The sequence below is a fragment of the Suricata suricatta genome, chromosome 9, assembly GCF_006229205.1.
Source record: "Suricata suricatta isolate VVHF042 chromosome 9, meerkat_22Aug2017_6uvM2_HiC, whole genome shotgun sequence".
NCBI classification, from domain to species: domain Eukaryota; kingdom Metazoa; phylum Chordata; class Mammalia; order Carnivora; family Herpestidae; genus Suricata; species Suricata suricatta.
Genome location: NC_043708.1, coordinates 12033473 through 12054715, shown reverse-complemented (window position 1 = coordinate 12054715; position 21243 = coordinate 12033473). Strand labels below are relative to the sequence as shown.

The 21243-nt window shown below is 40.9% G+C and overlaps 1 protein-coding gene and 1 pseudogene across 1 annotated transcript in view; both read right to left on the bottom strand.

Moving 5' to 3' along the window:
* RPS6KA5 (ribosomal protein S6 kinase A5) overlaps positions 1 to 21243 on the bottom strand; it is a 175390-nt gene that overhangs the window by 139951 nt on the left and 14196 nt on the right. The window lies entirely within an intron of this gene.
* Positions 1638 to 2054, bottom strand: LOC115301016 (annotated as a pseudogene).

Genomic DNA, 21243 nt, shown 5'->3' with positions numbered 1-21243 from the left:
AAACCCACGAACGTGAGATCTGACCTGAGCCAAAGTCAGAGGCTTAACTGACTGAGCCACCCAGGTGCCCCCAAGGAGTGTTCTGGAAGGACTCATGGGCAGGCACTAGAGCTCTACAGGACTGTGCTCCCATGCTGTCCCCTCCGTTTCTTATTTCACAATAACCAAGTCAAGCAATTAATGCTTCTGATTTTATGACAAGGATAACAGCACAATGGTGCTGCCAGTTAAAACATTACGCATCTCTCCTGCCTCTTAGATGCTATTATAGTGCTCCCTGGTCACTGAAATTTTTTTATTTTATTTTAAAATGATTTCAAAATCTAAAGTTGCAAAAATAAGGGACAACTCTCATATTCAGAATCACCAATGTTTCACATTCTACCACACTCTCTCTTATTCGTACACTCACATTTATGCACCCATTCTCACACATGACTTACTTTTTCTGATCTATTCACAGTAGTTTGCACATATCATGCATCTTTGCCCATTAATATTTCAGTATGCATTTCCTAAAAATGCTTTTAAGTCACGTCAGTGTGGTTATCAAATTCAGAAAATTGAACATTGATAAAATACTTTAATCTGTGGTTCCCATTCTGATCTGTCAACTAACTGTCTGATGTTCCTTGTGATGGTTAATTTCATGTGTCAACTTGGCTGAACCATACAGTGCCCTGATATGTGGTCAAACATTATTCTGGGTGTTTCCACGAGGGTGTTTTTAGATAAGACTAACATTCCATCAGTGGACAATGAGGAAAGCAAACTGCTCTCCATAAAGTCACGTGTTTACACCTCCTTACCAGGAGCCTCCATCGTCACATGGAAGCAGTGACATGAGCTTGGGGCTGAGCAGGCCCTGAAAGCAGACAAGTTATGTGAGCAAGTGGCCCAAATGCCCGTGGTCCCCACTCTTGCCACACAACCTTCATGCTCCCAGCCTGTAGCTAGGGCCTCATGCGGAGTTCCCTAAGATCGACAGACTGAAGAGACAAGACCCAGGCCTGGGAACAGATGGGTTACAGATGCAGCCACCACCTGGACCTCTGGACAGTTACAACGTCCTTTCTGGGACGTTCCTGAAGGACTGTGAATGCACCATGTGACCAGTTACAGAAATGAAGACTGCAATTGCATAGGTACTCTTTTCCTTACTTTGTTATTAATATGTTTCTCCGAGTGTGTGTGCGTAAAATAAACACCTTTGTTCTCTTCCCTCTCTTGTTCCTTTATCATGTAATGTGTATGACGCATTGACTTTCTATCATAGTGTTTAACTTACAGGATGGATACCAAGGAGAAGAATAAACATTACTCAAGGATCGTGGATCCTCTTCTGGGAAAACAGCATGTTTTCTGTTGTACCCAGGCTAGTTGTATCCGGTTAGCTGGAACTTTGACCTTGTTATTGTCTTTACTTGGAGATTACATATGATTTAAGGAGATGTATATGGATATTTGGTCAAACAGCCAAACATTATTCTGGGTGTTTCTGTCACAGTGTTTTTTGTCTTTTGGTTTTTGGTTTTTTTTATGGTGAAAAGAAAGGATATTTAGATTTAGCCGGCTGGACGCGCTTAGATGATCCCAGTCTTGTTGGCAGCATCCAAAGCATCGTAGTCAGGAGCCAGTCAAACATAAGCTTTCTTTTCTCCATCGGGCCTGCTCAGGGTGTTGACCTTGGCCACGCCAATGTCATAGAGCTTCTTCACAGCCTGTTTGAGCTGGTGCTTGTTGGCCTTGACATCCACAATGAACACAAGAGCGTTGTTATCTTCTATTTTCTTCATGGCTGACTCGGTTGTCAGCGGGAACTTGATGATGCCATAGTGGGCAAGCTTGTTTCTCCTGGGGGTGCTCTTTCGAGGATATTTGGGCTGCTTTCGGAGACGCAGAGTCTTGGGCCGTCGGAATGTAGGTGACGTGCGGATCTTCTTTTTGTTATGACTGTGGACGCCTTTCAGTACTGCTTTCTTGGCCTTCAAAGCCTTTGCTTTGGCTTCGGCTTTGGGAGGGGCAGGGGCTTCCTTCTTCGCCTTCAGCGCCATCTTCGCGAAAGGCCACAGTGTTTTTGTTAATATTTACATCTACGGACTTTGGGGGAAGCAGGTTGTCCTCCACAATTGTCCTCTTCAACCGATCAGTTGAAAACCTGAATAGAACAAAGAGACCAGCCTTTCCCGAAGAAGAGAGGATTCTCTAGCAGACTACCTCAGCCTAGAATTGGAACGCCAGCTCTCCTCAGTGTCCAGCCTGCTAGCCCACCCCTGCAGATTTTGGATTTGTTAGGCTCCATATTCAGAAGCCAATGACTTATAATAAATCTCTTTAAACACACCACACATACACACTTTTGGTTCTATTTTCCTGATGAATACATTCCTTAATAGCACTTTTTTCTTGAGTATAGAATCTAGTATATAATCACATACTGCATTTATTTTGTCACGTCTCTAGTTTTGTTTAATCCTGGAAGACTTCTTCAACCTTGTTCTTTTATAACTGACGTTTTGGAAGAATAGAGATCATTATTTCTTTGTTTGTTTACTTAAACAGAATTGTGTCTGACTGGAGTCTGCTCGGGAGTCCGCTCGGGACTCAGGTCATGCACGCCCAGCCGAGCACCACTTAAATGAGGTGCGCTTCTCAGGGCATCACAACCAGAAGGCAGCCAATGTCAGTCTGTTCCTCATTGGTGGCATTAGTTTTATTTATTTTTTGTTTTTATTTATTTTATTAATGTTTTTAATTTATTTTTGAGAGACAAAGTGTGAGCGGGGGAGGGGCAGAGAGACAGGAAGACACAGAATCCAAAGCAGGGTCTGGGTTCTAAGCTGTCAGCACAGAGCCTGACGTGGGGCTTGAACCCACAAACTGTGAGATCGTGACCTGAGCCGAAGTCAGAATAGGTGACCCTATTTTACTTATTTCTTATTTTAAGTAGGCTACATGCCCAACATGGGGCTCAAACTCAAGACACTGAGATCAACAGTCGAATGCTCTACTTGCTGGGCAAGCCAGCCAGGTGCCCTGGCAACGTTAGTTTTGATCACCAACTCAAGGTGCTGTCCAGTTTCTCCATTATAAAGGTACTAATTTCCCCCTTGCAATAAGCAATCTGTGGAGAGACCTACAGGGCCATGAAAATATCCTGTTCTTATCAAATTCCCACAACTAAATTTAGCATCCATTGATGGTTTTTGCCAAAACCAATCTTTACCATAATGGTTAGAAAATAGTACTTTTTTATAATAACAACTTTCCACCTCTTCCACGCCCCTCTATGTTTATCAGTTAGCACTGTATCTTCTTCCCATCTATCATCAGACAATTCGTGACTACCATTTTTTTTCAGTGCCTTAAAATTCACTCCTGTCCTTAATTATTTTGCTGCACAAATTGCCCCAGATTTGGTTGGTAGAAGCATCTGTAAGCTGGCTTCTGTGTCCTGACGTGACCACTTCATTTATTTTCTTCCTTCCTTCTTAGCACTTCTTTGCTTTCTCTTTCAAGTAGCCTTGATTTCTTTTAACGGTAAATGGCCTTAGAAGCCAAGATCTGGGTCCCCGGTATGCTCACTACTACTGGGAAATCTTGCCTTCTAGGCCTTTCCACAAACAGAGCTGGGAAATGCATATTTGCCATTTTATGTAGATTTAAGTCTTCAGTACATATATACTTAAATTCTATAAGGACTTATGTTGTACATGGACATACACTGTATATACATGTGGCATGTGTTCCAAAATACTGTAAGAGATGCCTCATTCAGTTGGTGTAAACTATTTGCTTACAACCTGCTAATGTAGAAAATTATTCTATGTGAAATTATTTGACCTTAAAGTTATTTACTGGTTTAAGTCATCCCAAATGAACCAAAATGCATATGGCCAACTCACCCAGAAATATATGAACATGAGGAGTACAAGAGTACTGATCTAACGCTGAATGATGAAATCCAAACATTATACTATTGAACCAATGGAATGTGAAGACGCCAATAATGTCCACGTATCTAGACAGTCTGCCGTATGCTATCCCCAAGCCACTTCCCAGCAAACAACTCGAGCGCTCAAGAACTGTCAGAATGTCAGCAACTAGAGGATACTTGGTGGGGAGGCAGAAGCAGAAAAAGAGGCTGAGCGATCTGAGGAGTTAGGTCCTATACCTTGATCCCACCACCTTTTCAGCTTGGAAAGAAATGCTTGAATTTGAGAATGTGTACCTGGTTTGCATGCTTTCTTAGTTCTGCTTCTGTGTGTTTCATTGTGAAAAACTAGAGTTTTACTGTAACCTCAAGAAAAATTGAAATTGAATCTAAAATTGGGAACAAAGATGTACACATGCTCTAAACATTCTTAAGCAATACAAATTACAGATTGTTATATATGCAATAAAATTTTAAGGTTCACATGCTTTTCTTCTATCTGCGGCTTCATCTTGTTTCAGTCTCAGCTCTGTAAATAAATATTACGGGCTCACCATCAGTCCTTTTCCCCAGTCTGTTTGGATGAAACTCAATCTAGCAGAATCCTCAGGAAGACCACTTGCGTAGGTATTCTCTGAGTTCTTGCATATTCAAAACTTTTTCTATAGCCTCAATCGTGAAGGCAGCTGGGTGTATATAATTCTTGGTTTGCGCTTCCTTTCCTTAAGTTGTTTTCTCTTTTAAAAGTTGCTCCAGAGTTGCCTTGCCATCTGTGTCGCTTTTGAGAAGTCTGATGCCAGCTAATTATCTTACCGTTGTGTAATTTATTTGATCTTTTGACCTGAAGCTCTGAGAACTTTTTTAATCTTTAAAGTCTAATGGTATTACTAGGCTATGTCTCAGAGCTGTTCACTATGGGAGCTGATGATCATATTATCAATTTTTCTCAGCACCCCAGTAGCCATTGCAATGGGTAGGCTCAAGACTTCTTTGATTTTTGAAACTACATTTCTTAGATAGTTTATTTTTCTTCTCTCAGGACTCCAGTTGAACATGCTACATCTTCTTTGTCCTCTATTTCAACCACTTCATCTCTGACCTTTTTTCTTTCTTTCTGTATCTAACTTAGAGCAATTTGTTTCCCTGCTTTCTCCAATGCCCCCTATTAATTTTCATGTGAATCTATTCTTCCTTTGGGGTCTTTGTTATTTAGTCTTCGTTTCCAAAATGATTCTGTCTTTTCCTTCCTCCTTTTTTTCCCCCCGAAGTTTGATCAACTCTCGTTGCATTTCCCCCTGGATTTTTCTGGTTTTGGTTTTTTGTCCATTTCCTGTTTAGTTTTTAAATATCTGATTTAAGGTGGTTTTATTTTTTTATGTTTTTTATTTATTTTTGAGAGACAGAAAGAGACAGTGTGAACAGGGGAGGGCCAGAGAGAGACGACATACAGAATCTGAAGCAGGCTCCAGGCTATGAGGTAGCTGTCAACATAGAGCCTGACTCAGGGCTCGAACCCACGAACCGTGAGATCATGACCTGAGCCGAAGCTGGATGCTTAACCGACTGAGCCACCCAGGTGCCCCTAAGGTGGTTTTCAATATCACCTAGTGCTTTTCTATAGCTATTTATTCAGTTGGGGGTATTGTATCCCTGTGCTTCTTTTGCATAACAGTTGGATTTAGGGGAGACTGCATCAGCAGGAATGTTTTGATTTACATTTTCTCTTTTCCTTTTATAGTAGTTTTGTATTTTTTTTTCCTATTTTCCCCTTTGGTGTACAGGGTTCCTGGTGGTGTAAAAGAGGCCTATCAGTTTAGTGGGGTTCGCTTTGTGTAATGATGACAGGAAGGCACTGGCGGGTAAGTTATCTTGTTTCTGCAAGGTCTGTTATTTTCTCCTTTTCTTTCTTTCTCTTCACTAGCCACATTCCCAAAGTGCTCGTTCCTTCCTCCTTTATTTTCCTATAGAAGTTTTCTTTAACACTGCCAGTTCTGATCCTCCTCACTTTAAGCCCTTTCCTTGGCCAAAGCTGTGAGCTAACAAGTCCAGGGTTGAAGATGGTATTTTGCGGCATACTGTTGACACTCTCTTTCTGAGAGTGATTTTTGCCTGTGTTTTGTTTCAGTTTTCTATGCTCCTCTCTTTTTTTTCAAAGAGTCTCTTAAGATTCCCTCTCACACTCTACGCTCCCCAGGTCTGCCATAGCAAGAGCTCTGCTGGAATTTGGTGCTATTTTTCCTTCCCTACTCAGATATAATCTGAATATTACAGTATTCCCCATGTCCCAGCAAAACTGAAGATAAGCACAATACATGGTTTTATTTGAGCTTCTAATTAATATTATGGGGTGTTTTTTCTTTTGCGGAGGGATGTATAATGGAGATTTGCAATCAGGCAACTGTCCTTATCCTCCAAACCTAAACGATCTATCCTCACTCATGGTTAAAGTGTCAATTCTGAAGTCCCTCCGGGCCCCCAAGAAAATCTTCAGGGCAACTAGAAAGTTTCCAGCTTGGTCTGGGAGTCACTTAGAGGCGTTTCAAAGGTTAAAAACCTTCCAACTCGTCTCCACCTGACCCTCCATGTAAAGCAAAATGTCAGCTTTTAAAACTGACATTTCCTAAAGGAGGTTCCTTCCCTATAAGAGATTTTATCACTCAGAATCATCTAAATTATATTGCAGTAACATATGATCCTGAAATTTCAATGGCTCAAAACAACAGTTCATTCATTTTTCATGTGCGTCATGGGCTCCACATCTTCTTTACCACAGTACCTAGGATCCCAGAGAAGCCACCATCTAAAGTACTGTCAGTTGTTGAAACAGTGGAAACAAAAGCTTTGAAGGATGCCAAACTGGTAATTAAATATACAGGCCTGAAGTCTTACCTGTAACTTGTGATCAATTTTGTTGACCTGCACTAGTCACATTACTCCACTCAACAAATAAACCCATCATGTGCCAGCAGGAGAATGAGAAATCCCTATGATAGAAACCGCAACTTAAGCCTAAAATATCCCTAAATAATACTGTTAATGGCAATAAGAAATGTATTTCTTAGTATGTGAAAACCAGATTGACTCAATACTAAAATCAAAGAAATCATAATCTAATGAAATTCAAATGACATGCAGTAAATCCAAATAAGCCTGTCAAACACACGAAATATTTCAGTTGGCCAAATGATGGAAACTAAAATGCTTGAATGAGAATTCCCATTAAATAAGGGTGGCTGGGTGGCTCAGCTGGTTGAGCGTCCAACTCTTGATTTCAGCTCAGGTCATCAGCCTAGGGTTACGAGATCAAGCTCCACACTGGGCTCCACACTGAGCATGGAGCCTACTTAAGATTCCCCCTGCTTCTTCCTGCCCCTCTCCCCACTTACATAGGCACACACACTCTCAAAAAAAAATTCCCATTAAATAAATTTAGCTATTGCCAATACAAGCCTACTGTCAACTTTAAATTATGGAAGATAACTGTACCATAATACCCTTCTGAAGAGAATTACAGGATTGTAATAAAGGAAACCACTAATATATGCATACATAGGCTGACATTCATATACCCAGAGATGTTTATCTACATGTAGATGTTATTAATTACCTGCTTAACATCAGTATATCTGAAGGGGTAGTAAAGGAAAGTATTTATTTAATTTTGGATTTATAGTTGTTCTTATTTTGAGCTATACATCAGGAAGATAAACAGCCAAATTCTAAAGTACCTAAAATATCTAGGCAACGGTAAGTTGATAAGCATAAACTTTTTTTGTGTAAGTCAAGGACATCCTTGGTGAAAGAAGATTAACCACAGATGAAGATTTTTTTTCCTTCTTTGCCGTGTGCCTGCAAAAGGGAACTTTAAAGGAATATTACAATAATTAAAAATTAAATGCCCATAGACTCCTTGTGAGAAGTGACATAAAAAAATTCCATTTTGCTTTCCTGTTATTTGCCTTATGATAGCCTTCCATTTCTGTAGCTATTAGAATGAAGATGAAAAACATACTGGCTTTTAAAAAGGGCTTTCTACTTTGCTAAGCTGCCCTTATTTATGATATTGAGATTGACTCCAAAAAAAATGGAAAAAAGCAAGATTAAGATTTCACATAAAAAAAGCACAGCAACTAGGCAATAGCTAAGCAAACGCATACCTATAAAAATATCATCCTAATTAAAAAATTAAAACCCAGAGTGTACTTTAAAGCGCTTATTCCACAAATATTTAACCACTCCTAATTACAAGTAGCTCTCCAGAATAATACGGGCTTAGAGTCTCACTGCACGGGTTAGAATACAATCCCCATTTGCTAGCAATGCACGCTCAGACAGGTTGGTTAACCCCTCTCTGTATCTCTGGATCCTCATCTGTAAAATGAGAATGCTAATAGTAAATTTTACACCCTTATAAAATTTGTCAAGGGATAGAAAGAGCTAAAATATTTAAAATTCTTAGTAAACTCCATGCCTGGCACAAACCACACACTGTACAGATTAAATAAGATAATGCATGCACACACTGGTGCTGCCTAGACAGTAAGTGCACAATACAGGTTAACTGTTTCTATAGAATCCGCTGAAATGAAATCATTTATTGACTTCCAACTTCAAGATGGTAAGGCCCTTCCTATATCCTAGTTTTTCCAAAAGATTGCTCCCAAACAAGGTAAACAAGAAGCAGAAATACATTTTACAACGAATAATGCTCAAAGACATCTGTAATCCTGAGCTCCACGGCGTGAGGATAGAAAACATTTGAAAGAGTGGTAAGTGACTCAGCAGAGGGGAGAAAGGTTAAGTCAAAACGCCTGCAGAGGGAACTAATCAGGAACAAGCTGGATTATCCCCAGGGGACCCCAACAAGTCTCAGATATGGAGGCACAGGTAACCATGGACAGCAGGGGACCAGGAGGAGCGAAGTGAAACATGGAAACAGGGAAAATGTTCCGAAACCCTTTTAAGTTTTACTCCCCAGTTTCCTGCACTCACATGACACAGGATTAATAATTTGGGGAGAAAAAGAACCAGACTTGGGGTTATCAGACATGTCAATGGGGAAGGATGAGATAGCAAACTGAAACAAAAAATTAAAGAAAAGTCCACATATTTCCTGCTGGCTCCAAAAACAGAGGGCCAGGCTAGTGCTCCCCACATAATAGTCTGGAGGATCGTTCTCCGGAGAAAAGGATAATCTTGAGTAAAAGGCTATTGATATTAACATATAAGGTTCCCAATACAAAAGCTCTACTGTATAAGCCTCCAACTAGCAAGCGAAGTATCCATCGCTAAGAGTTTCTCCCCAGTGTTTCAATGTCTTACTCAGGTTACCAGTCAAGATCACAAGATAATTGAGAAAAATTCTTAACAAACAAGACATCAGAATAAATAAGAAAAAAGGCAAATATATTCTTAAATATATTTTAACCATAAAACAGAAATGGAGTACAATTAAAAAGAAATACATTAGTGGGGCCCCTGGCTGGCTCAGTCAGTGAGCATAAGACTCTTGATCTTGGGGTGGTAAATTCAAGCCCTACAGTGGATGTAGAGATTACTTAAAAAAAATAAAATCTTTAAAAAAAAAAAAAGGTTATAATAAGTTAAAAAGTAAGCTCTTAGAAAATTTTTAAATCTGGGGAAAAAACTGTCTTTTGAAGATCTGGATGATAAAGTTAAAGAAATACGCCAAAAGTAAAGGAAAAAAATGGAAGGAGATGAACAACAGGAGAGAAAAATAAAAGCGTCACAGAATAATCTTGGAAACCTTACATCTAACAGAATTCTAGAAAGTGTGTATAAAAGAACCAAGAGGAGGAAATTATCAAAGCTATAATTCAAAATATACTCCCAGAACTGATAGTGTTTTAAGGGGTGCACTCAATGCTCAGCATGATGAATAAAGAATCCACATGCAAATATGAAATTTCTATTTCCGTGTAAATGTGAAAGTCTAAAATTCCAAATCAAGGATAAAGAGAAGATCCTAAACCTTTTCTGAGATTAAAAAAAAAAAAATTTTATACAAAGCACTGGGAATCAGAATGCCTCAAACCTCTCATGAGGATCCTTAAAAACTAGAAGACCATGTGACATGCCTCAAAATCCACAGTGATGATTCAATCTAGAATTCTGTACCAAGCCAACCTATCACATATATAAGAATATAATGAAGACATTTTCCGATTTGAAAAATCTTTATGAAATAGAAAGCCTCGGGATCCAGGAAACAAGAATAAATAAGCACATCATTCCCAAGATGATAGTGAAGTAAAGTTCTATGGTAAAAACTATGCAGTCACAGAGAGAGCAACAAATCGCAATGGAATAGGACAGAAGGCTCCAGAAGGGATGTCATCAAGAGAAAAGGAGCGCTCATAACCACCTGTGCAGATAACCATCTGACCTACAGAAAGTCATGTTGAAAAGTACTTTAAAGAGCTGTTGAAACCATGGGGGGACACTCAAAGAAAATGAAATAAATAAAAAGACTGGGGTAATTTAACTCCAGGGGAAAAAATTATATAATGAAGAAAACAAAAATATGAGACACTTAACTCAGCAATGAATATTTATAGAGCTATTAAAGGTTGATGGGGCGCCTGAGTGGCCCAGTCAACCGAGGGTCTGACTTCAGCTTGGGTCATGATCTCATGGTTTGTTGAGTTCGAGCCCCAGGTTGGGCTCTGCGCTGACAGCTCGGAGCCTGGAGCCTGCTAAGGATTCTGTGTCTCCCTCTCTCTCTGCTCCTCCCCTGCTCATGCTCTCTCTCTCAAAAATAAATCAACATTAAATGAAAATGTTTAAAAACAATAAAAACAAATATTGAATATGGATTCCACCAAAACTGTAATGTAACACCATTATTGTAGATGGGCAAAGAAATAAAGGCCTAAAACTGATGACTTAAGAGCTCTTAAATGTCACAATTGGTAGACAATATTCAAGGAGAGACGACACTGGCAATGCAATGTCAGATGAGTGTTAGGGACTGCTGATTTTATTTTGGTGTAAACCTCGTGGTGCTACTTGACTAAGTATCTGCATGGAATAATTTGTTGAATACTCTTTACGGCAGACACTATATGTTGGTCCCACCTAACACAAGTCTCCACCACCTCCTTCCTTGCCTAGAGAGGTTGGGAAGCTAAATATTCAATTTCACAGCTTCCCTTACAGAAGGATGGCCATATGACACCATGTGGCCCCAACACAGAAAAGTCTGTTGAACATAAAAACTGCACAAGCATTGTTACGCAGAGTGGGGTCCCTGCCAAAGGCATAAAATCAGAAAGATTTCTTTACTGATCCAGCAACGCTCAGAAACCCAAAAGAAAAAAGTGACTTGGAAAAGTTGTAGTTTACAAGTTTTAAAGGTATTTTTTATGTTGGTGCACGTGCCAGTCTCAAAAGCTTATCATCACTACTGACAGGGTAGAGGAATGCTTCCGCTAATCTGAAGGCTCAGCAAATCCAACCCCCAGAGTTCAAATACGAACCCCCAGCTGAGAAAGATGGGCCCCCAAGACTTGAGACAGTGGCTCATCACAGCACATTCACTTCACAGAAGACAATATACATCCTTAGAGCCTCACCTAGGTAATTTTATCTAAGACCAGACAACAGAAAGGCAGCAATGAAACACACGGCAAGCATCAAGAATGGTAACAAGAAACAAAGGAGGAGGAAGGAAAGAGTATAAAAAGTACACAAAACAGCTCTACAAGGCACAGCAGTCTGGGAGCATTGATCCGGGAACACCAATAGTCTCACATGTCATCAACGCTGCTATCAAAATACAGCACAATCAAGGTCGTTCACTGGGACAAGGAAGAAAGAAAAGGTTAACTTATGTCCAGAATACTCTGTTAAAAAAGTGAGGCTGTTAGTTTCATGTGTAGGACTTAGCGATTCTTCACTTACATACAACACTTAGGGCTCCTCAGAACTAATATTACACTATATGTTAACAATATGGAATTTAAATAAAAACACAGTAGAAAAAAGAAAGAAAGAAAGTTAAGGACACAAGGCAGACAGCATAACGAACTACATTTACACAAAGAGAAACAATCTAACAGAAAACTCCGTTTTTAAGGGGGAAAGGGACAAGAATGATAACTTCATAAAACCGAAAAACCAAACGGTGAGTAAACCTGTAAACTCTATCCATTTCCAGGGAATTGCTAATTCAGAATGAAAGAATACTTCCATCAAGATGATAAACATTAAAAACCTGATAATACCAACAGTTGGCAAATAAAGTAGAATTCATTCCTGGGTCACACTGGTGGGGACATGGACGGGTACCATCAACTTCAAAAGCAATTTGGCAATATTGAGTGAAGATGCACGTGTGATTCCATGCCGAGGGATATGCCATAGATGAACCTTTGCACGTATGCTCATGAAGACATATACAGTGCCGCAGTCAACATTACTGTATGAGAGCAAAAAATTAAAAACATAAATGTCCATCAACAGAACAACAGATAAATTACTATAGAGTCATATAGTGGAATAGCATACAGCAGTGAAAATCAATTTTAAAAAGTTATAGATGTCCATACAAACAACTCTCACAATGTGAGCAAGAAAGGATATAGATAATACAAGTAATAAGGATATACATATAGGGAATGAAGATGTGTATATAACATAATGTCATTTATGTAAAGAGAAAGACATGAAAAACATCATTATGTACTGTAATTTATGAACATATACAGATAGTGTAGAAGAATAAAGCATAATTGGGATGGCAAAAACTAAATCCAGGACAGTGGTTACTTCCGGAAAGGAATACAAAGAGGAGAATGGGATCAAGGAGGGGCACAGAACATCAACTGAATTAGCAACGCTTTTTTTCTTGAAAAACACTTACGAGCTCCACAAAACGTTAAAATTGTGTTTTTTTAATGTTTGTTTATTTTTGAGAGAGAGACAGAATGCAAGCAGAGGAAGGGCAGAGAGAGATGGAGACACAGAATCTGAAGCAGGTTCCGGGCTCTGAGCTGTCAGTATAGAGCCCGACATGGGGCTTGAACCCATGAATCATGAGATCACGACTGGAGCCAAAGTCAGACACCTAACTGACTGAGCCACCCAGGCGCCTCAAACATGGCAAAATATTAAAATTACATAATGCTAGCTGGTAGGTTTATGGGTGTTCACTCTTCACAGCTACCAGAAAAGACTCATGCTTTTAAAAGTGACCTCTGAAAAAAATAAATAAAACTAAAGCAATGAGAATTGACCAGTTTCTAAAGATACAAAAACAGCTTCTCTTTCCTGGCTCGCCACATTTACCCCTCACCACCCTTGACCTTGCACCACCATGAATTTGAAAATAAATAAATGAATACATCAAGGTGTGTTCTTCTCAGTCAGGGTAAAAAATCAGTTGTGGAAAAAAGCGTTAGGTAGAGCAGTTTCTGGAGTCCAAACATCTGTATTCATACACAGTTCTGCCACTTGCAGTAGGTGTAAACTTGAGCAAAGCCCTTGACCTTAGTCTCATCTTGTGTTCCACAAGGTCAGTAACAGCACGTACTGCACAGGGCACTTGATGATTTAATGAGAACGCAGAGGGAGACCACCTACCTGAATTATACTACTACTAACAGCCATCAAAACGGACTAATCGTATAGGAAATCTCATGCATTACCTCAAAAGAAAAGAGTGGTTCGCTCCAATCTTCTGAATGGCTCACAAGTGACACTGATAAAAATAGGGTCAAATGTCTTCCTGTAATGTCCACCTGAAATTAAAGTGTTTCCAAAGAAATTACTCCACACATCTAGTTTCCTGTGGCTTACTTTGTATTTCTTTTGAATAGAGCAAAATAGCCAAAATACAGAATGGTACAGTTCAAATGGTAAATACTAAAGAAAATGACCTTTTGATTAAAAAAATTGGGAAGAAGGCCTAAACTTAGGGCATACAAATATCAGATGACTATCCATTGTTCCTTTTTCTCTTTTTCTTCATTAATTTCAGAATATGGAAAACTAATAAATCTATTTTCTGAACAAATTCATTTACAGAAATAAATTTCCCTTCCGACCTGTACATTAGTAAATCAATGCGGTACAATGTTGACTAACACCTGCTATCTACAACAGTATCTTTCTACAGGGAATTCTGGATGAAGTCAGTTTTTTTTTTTTTAATCCCTTGAACTGCAATAAAGTTTTATATATCTCTTATTTAATCTTCCAAAATTTTGTCTAATTTCTGTGTCTAATCATCATGGCCCACAATACCAAGTGAAATACTGTAGGTAACAAATGGATTAAATGGATCCCTTGGTTTAAGAAGAAATTAGTCCCTTTAAAGAAAAATGCTTATTTTATGAAAAGTTAGGTAGAAAATAACCAATTTCTATCAATAGAATATTTATATATTTTTTAATTTAATGTTTATTTATTTTTTGAGTGAGAGAAACAGCGTGAGCAGGGGAGGGTCAGAGAGAGAAGGAGTCACAGGATCTGAAGACAGGCTCCAGGCTCTGAGCTAGCTGTCAGCCCAGGGCCCGATGCAGGGCTTGAACCCACGAACCGTGAGATCATGACCTAAGCCGAAGCCAGATGCTTTGCTTAACCGACTGAGCCACCCAGGTGCCCCTATCAATAGAACATTTAATAATTAATATGTAAAGGGCCTAAATTGTCATATACCCAGTTTCCTTAAAGATATATATTGGTATTGTCAAATTTTTTATTTCAAAACCAGTTACAGAAAAAGCACAAGTCAGATACTGACAAGGTGCTAAAAAGTAGCAATAACTGACCACAAGATGGGATTCTGGAGTTAAGTTAATCAGGCAAATTGATATTGCCTTAGATATTTAAGAACCCAAGTTTGTCTTTTTCATAAGTATGGAACTTTACCCATGTAGCACATAAAATATTTCCTGTATACCAAAATGGTAAAAAGACACTTATACATTAAAATGATCCTTTAAAAACATTAATTTTGCCAAACATTTTCATAGTCCTTTTTAAAAAAAAGAACAAACCATGAATAATTTCATATTCCAGGGTTTTAACTAGTCAGCAATATTAAAGGTATATATGAAAGTCATTGCAATTTTCTTAAATTCGGCAGTTAACATTATAAGCTCAATGTGAAAGTGTTACTTTTACTATCTTAAATTTTAGTAGTATCATAATATAAATCTGATCATTATTCAAATTTTTACTTCCTTATCTTCGTTTAAAACAAGATCCGATGCACCTGAATGGCTCAGTTGGTTGGTCATCCAACTCTTGATTTCTGCTCGGGTCATGATCTCTAAGGATCCTGGGTCTGGGGATCAAGACCCAGGTCAGGCTCTGTGGTGAGTGTAGAGCCTGCTTAATAACATTCTCTCTCTCTCTCCCCTTGCCCTCTCTCCCTCACTCACATGCTCTCTCTCGCTCTAAAATAAAAAAAAATGTAAACAATATGATTTAAGAATGTTCACATTATTCATAGCTGATAGAGGTGGCATTCATCAACTTACAGTTTCTATTCTGCTTTAAGTAAAGTAACCTATTTAGGGTCCAACACACAACAAAGACATGTGGTTTGCAGGTTTGAAGACAGTCACAATTGGATGGGGGGAAGGGAAGCACAAATATATAACTACAACACAATATAAAATGGACCTATTAGAAGTAACAGTAGTTAGGAACACAAGGAGTAAATATCTGAGCATGGAAACTGGAAAACTAGAAGGAAGACTTCAAAGAAGAGAAGAATATAAAGTCTAAGCTGAGTGTTTCAAAGTACAGAGAAACTTCAAGTTAGGAAGATGATAAAAGCTTCCCGTTCATCCCCCAAAGAAAATAAAAACCACCATAAAACCAACAAAGGGAGGAAATAAAGCTGCATATGACCCATGCCTTGGGCAGGACTAAGGAATACCACAACCTTCAAATGACCTGTACTAGAAAAACAGACCGAATTCGAGCCGAGCTCCTGCCACCCCCCAGCCAAGTCTGCAGGTTTGGAGGCAGGGACGGACACCGAAGAGACACTGAAAAGAGCAGAGCAGCACGGAGGACTTAGACAAAGCAAGAAAAAAAATCATGCCCAAAAAGGGTCCAAAATAAAAGCCCAAAGACTACACACACAGGCCAGCACTTACACTTCAAAACACTAGCTAGGAAAGCAGCTCCAGGGGCAGTGGGGGGACACAAATGGCGGCCTGGGAGAAGCACAGCTTCTGTGGGCGACCCAGAGAAAGAGAGAATGTGGTGTGCCCTTGGGAACACGGAAGTGAAGAGAAAAAAGGGAATAAGAAAAAAATGAAGGAGCCCACAGAAACGAAAGGCAAACGACATGCCCCTCCTCCCAACACCATCCATAAAAGAAAGTCCACAGAGGAGGATGCTCTAGAACTCTCCAAGTAGGGAATGAGCAGATACACAGAAAGAGCAGGTCACAGACACAGAAAAACTACTGTGAAAATCAGAACATGCTAATAAAAGCATTTCAGCTGATGAATCTCTCCCCCTCCTTTTGAAAAGCCACAAAGCTGAAGAAAATGGCAGCACAATATTCCAAATGCAATTTAAAATCTTCAAAAAAGCATTTGGGATATGAAAAAAAAATCCTGAAACAGAAATACAAAAACTAAGAACAGAAATGAGCAAACAAACAACAACCGAAAAAAGAAACACAACAAGAGTTGAACTCAGAAAAGAAACAGAAAAAGTACACTTTTCCCAAATAGACTGTGAGGGGTGCATCTCCCTACAATGAAACACAGGGAAAGGAAAGAAACCCATTGGCACAACCTGCAGACCGGTGACCTATGAACAGCCCTCTGGAAAGCAGGGAGAGCCAGATGTCACTACTGACATGGAATGACCAGCTACGGTTTACTGATTTCATCTTCAAATGTGGGGGTGGGGGGGACAGAATAATCAAGGAAGAAGAGCATGTGTTTTGGCTTCAGGTGAACTCAATCTCTACCAGTTACTAAAGCTGCACTGAGAAATTATTTCTATCACTCTAAGCCTCTTATTTATAATTTGTGGTTGGTTGGTTGGATGGATGGATGGGTGGGTGGGTAAGTAGGGAGACAGACAGACACATACACACACACAATTGTACTTGTCTGAACCTGGGTTCCTCCCAAAAGCAGAGCATCACAGAACACTTGGATACAGACAATTTGTCAGGAGAAATAAAGGACCACAGAGGGTGAAACTGGAAAGAGGCATGAGCCAAGTGGAGGGTACTGTATTAAGGTGCTCATTGCTGTAGGCAACTGGAGCTTAATCTTGTCAGACTCTCTGAAAATGATTAGAAAGCTGTTTTAATGGCCTCTGCAAAGACAAGGAGAAGCATCTCTCCATTGGCTCCTACTCTCTCTAGTTAAGGGCTATCCTAGAGAGGGGCATTAACTTCTAGACATTTCCAGGCTGAATAAGCCTCTGAGCCCTCCCACCACTACCTCCTGCTGGGTGGGCGTTTGGAAAAGCCCTGGAGCAGAAAGGAAAAGATGGGCAGTGAACTAACTTCAGAGAAGTCAGAGTCAGGGCAAAGTGAGTCAAAGCCTGACTGAAAGAGTCTGAATGTGAGGCCCTGCTTCAGAGGCAACTAATAGAATATAGATAGAATTGGGGTGCCTGGGTGGCTCAGTTGGTTAAGCATCCGACTTCGGCTCAGGTCTTGATCTCACAGTTCGTGGGTTCGAGCCCTGTGTTGGTCTCTGTGCTGACAGCTCAGAGCCTGGAGCCTGTCGTCAGATTCTGTGCCTTCCTCTCTCTCTGCCCTTCCCCTGCTCATGCTGTCTCTCTCTCTTTCAAAAATAAGTAAGACTATGAGAAATATAGATAGAATAGAACTCAATTTCCCTCCCACCTCTGTCACTGAACACACGTGTACCAAACCATTCCATTGTACACCTTAAAGCTACACGATGGTACATGTCAATTATATTTCAAATAAAGCTGGAAAAAATAAATTAGTCATAGAGCCTTTCAAGGAGGAGCTAGCTGCTACCTTATAATGGTGACAGGGAGGAGCTTATCTTGAACTGAAGAAATTTACTAGGAGGCCTGCTGTTGCTTCTGGGCCGGGTAAGTAAGGCTGAAGAGGCACCTGGACCAGAGTCCAAGGGCAAGGCAAGTAAGAGAAGGCTCAGATCCCTCAGAGATGAAGGGCTTAATCAAGTTACATCTGGTTGGTTGTCCATCTTTTCTGGTGCCATTGCCACAGATCTCTGCAGGTCAAGGCCCCCTGAATGCTACTTCATCCTTCATGGTAAGTACATCTACCTTGGCCCTGATGGTAAGTACCATCATCTGGCTTCTGTTATTCCAGAATCCTATTATTTCTGTGGACATGAGGGAATCCCGTTCCATGGGAGCACCTCCTATCAACCCCAGCCTGCTTCCCATCACTACTGCATTCTGGATTACCTTGTTGAGTGACATGTTTTCTTTGGACTTTCCTAAGGAACATGCTCAGGTGGTATGCTCCCTAGTCTCATATAATAAATCCATTCTAAGATTTTTTCTTCTCTGAAACTTCTGACTTTCATACTCTTCCAAAGCTGCTCCTGCGTATCTAATTTACTGGAGGTCATACTCATGTCCAAGCTCCAAGAAACTATCCCTGCAGTATATTAGGACCAGGTTACTAGGATATTAAATCCTGACTTATGAATAGTGCTCCTGTGTTAATAAATTCTCTCCTATCCAGCCTTATTTTCCTGTCACTTCTGGCCCAATACCTTCAAGATCCACTCCCCCACATACTCCTCCTGTAGCTATGGGTACTTATTAACCGGCTCCTGGAATTATTTGTCTGAGTTTTTCCTCCCAGAACAAGAAAAGCCCTGATCAGATTATGCAAAGATTGCTTCTAGTTCTAGAGGCAATAGGAGTAGAGGGTCAGACAGATTCTAGAAAGGACAAGGATCATTTGGGGAGGCATGAACTTCAACAAGATCTTTGCATGGTTTCCAAACATGACAGAGCTCTTCTGCTCTAAAAAGGCACGGATTCCGCCTGTCCAGAGGATCAGGGAAATTCAGGGGTCCAAAATTATCAGGCTCATCCACACAGATGTTCCCATCAGGGATCTCAGGATCCTACTCTTTCCATCTGAGGGTGCTGACTTTGACCCTAAATACCCATTAAAGGTATCCAGGAGAGGCAGGGTGTCTATATGAACTATATAGAATGAAGGACCTATATAGGGGCTTGATCTCACACAGGTCTGAGAGTCAAAGAGTCTATGTAATACCGCTGCTTCTGTTTCTTCTGCAGGGTCCAGCGGAGTCTGAAGAGAGCAGGGCAAGCAAGTGGAAAGGAAAGGAGAATGTGAAGGGGGAAGGAGCAAGGATAGACTGTCATCCCAAAGAAAGGCTGGAACCCATGAAGATCAGTAACAACTTGTCTGTCTCTCCTACTTTCCGTGCCTCCAACTTCGATGGCGCAGGCAACCTAGGGAAACACTGCACATTATGACCAAGCATTCTAAGAAGTTGATGGAGGGGAACCAACAGAAGCTGAAAGAGCTACAGGCCTGGCGGTGAAAGCTGCTGCATGCCAACAATATGACACAGCAGATTGGCAACGACGTGTGGGAGCCGCAGCAGCACCGAGCACCAACCTTCACATGGAAGAGGAGTACGGCTGCTGCTTCACGTCTGCCTTCAAATCTTGCTCAAAATATCTCTGTGGCCAGTGCTAACCCAGAGCCCAGATGGGAGTTAATTCTCAGGTTAGCTCAGCTGCCACAGTACAAGCCCACCCAAAAAGATACACAGCTCTACCACCCTTAGGATTAAATCCGGGGCCTGCTTCCTTAGCATCAGCTGTCCTCCGGCTGCAGGCAATGACAATCTCTTCAAACGCTGCCATGGAGGCTGTCTTTTCAGTGTGTCCTGCAATGATAGTTGGCTGGCCAATGTCTGTCGGTCCCTCAGTTTCAAAGTTCCCAATGGCAAAAGGTCCGTCAACTCCAGAGTCCTTTTAGAATCACCACTGTCCCATACTACTCAAGTCACAGAGCTGCAGCACGACCTGAAGCTTCGCCTGCCATTCAATGCCAGGCCCAATGCCTTGCAGGTCGGAGTCTCAGGAATCGCTCTGTCACACATGCCAGGGGTTACCGCCGGCAACGGTGTCCCTCCCTGTTGCGATGTCACCAGTGGGCGACCCGCTCCGATACCCCATCTGAAGTATGCTTCCTAGAGCCAGGGAGGTGCTGTCTCAGCTGGGGCTCATGTGCACATGGTTGGTTTGGAAAGTAATCCCAGTGAGAAAGAACGAGGAAGAACTCAGGAAGTGAATAGGGAAGAAGGAAAAGCCAATACAGGGATGCATTATCAACGCAATCAAATCTGGGACCTTTTTTTTTAATCTGGACCTTTTGAGGAATGTATGGAATGCCCCTTAGAATTTTCCACTCCCAGATCAATACAGAGAAGCATTTATTATCAGCTTCCATCATCCCCCATTAGGTGAGGGGGGCGTCAGTGGGACATTCATTCCGTACATTTCTGGGATATGCACTTGTGCTTGCCCAGCCAGCTCCCACTAGGGTCCTAAACCTCAGAGTAAGAGGCAAAGTCCTAGGGCAGAAAGTGAAAATGTGCAACACATGTACCTGAAATTAGACACCACCAAACTGTAGCGAGTTGAAGCCCACACAGAACGGTTTGCTATGACTGGACTCTAAAGTGAAACAGATAGAAAATGGGCTATGTGCGCCTGGGTGGCTCAGTTGGTTGAGCGGCCAACTTTGGCTCATGTCATGATCTCACAGCTCAAAGGCTCATTAGTTCGAGCCCCAGGACAGGCTCTGTGCTGACAGCTTGGAGCCTGGAGCCTGCTTCAGATTCTGTGTCTCCCTCTCTTTCTGCCCCTCCCCTGCTCATGCTCCGTCTCTCTTCGTCTCTCTCTGTCAAAAATAAACATTAAAAAAAATTTTTTAATGGGCTTATGCACTACAGGTGTCAGAGAAAATAATCAACAAGTGTACGTTTTCAGAATTCAAAAAGACACACAAAATGCATGGCAGGTTTCCCAACACACAAAGCTCAATACATGATAGGTATTACCATCAGGGTAGACACTGATCTATGACTGTGGTAGTGGCAGTGGGTGAGCAAGAAACAGACAAAGGAGACACTTCAGAGTTAGAAGCCACGGGGAGAGCGGATGGGTGGGCAGGGAGAATGTAAGGTAGGGGAGGAAGTCCAGGATGGTTCTCATTAGGGTCCTAGAGGGATGGAGAATGACAGTCCCACGAAATAAAACATGGAAAGCTGGAGGAAGAAGCATTATTCAACTTGAGAGTG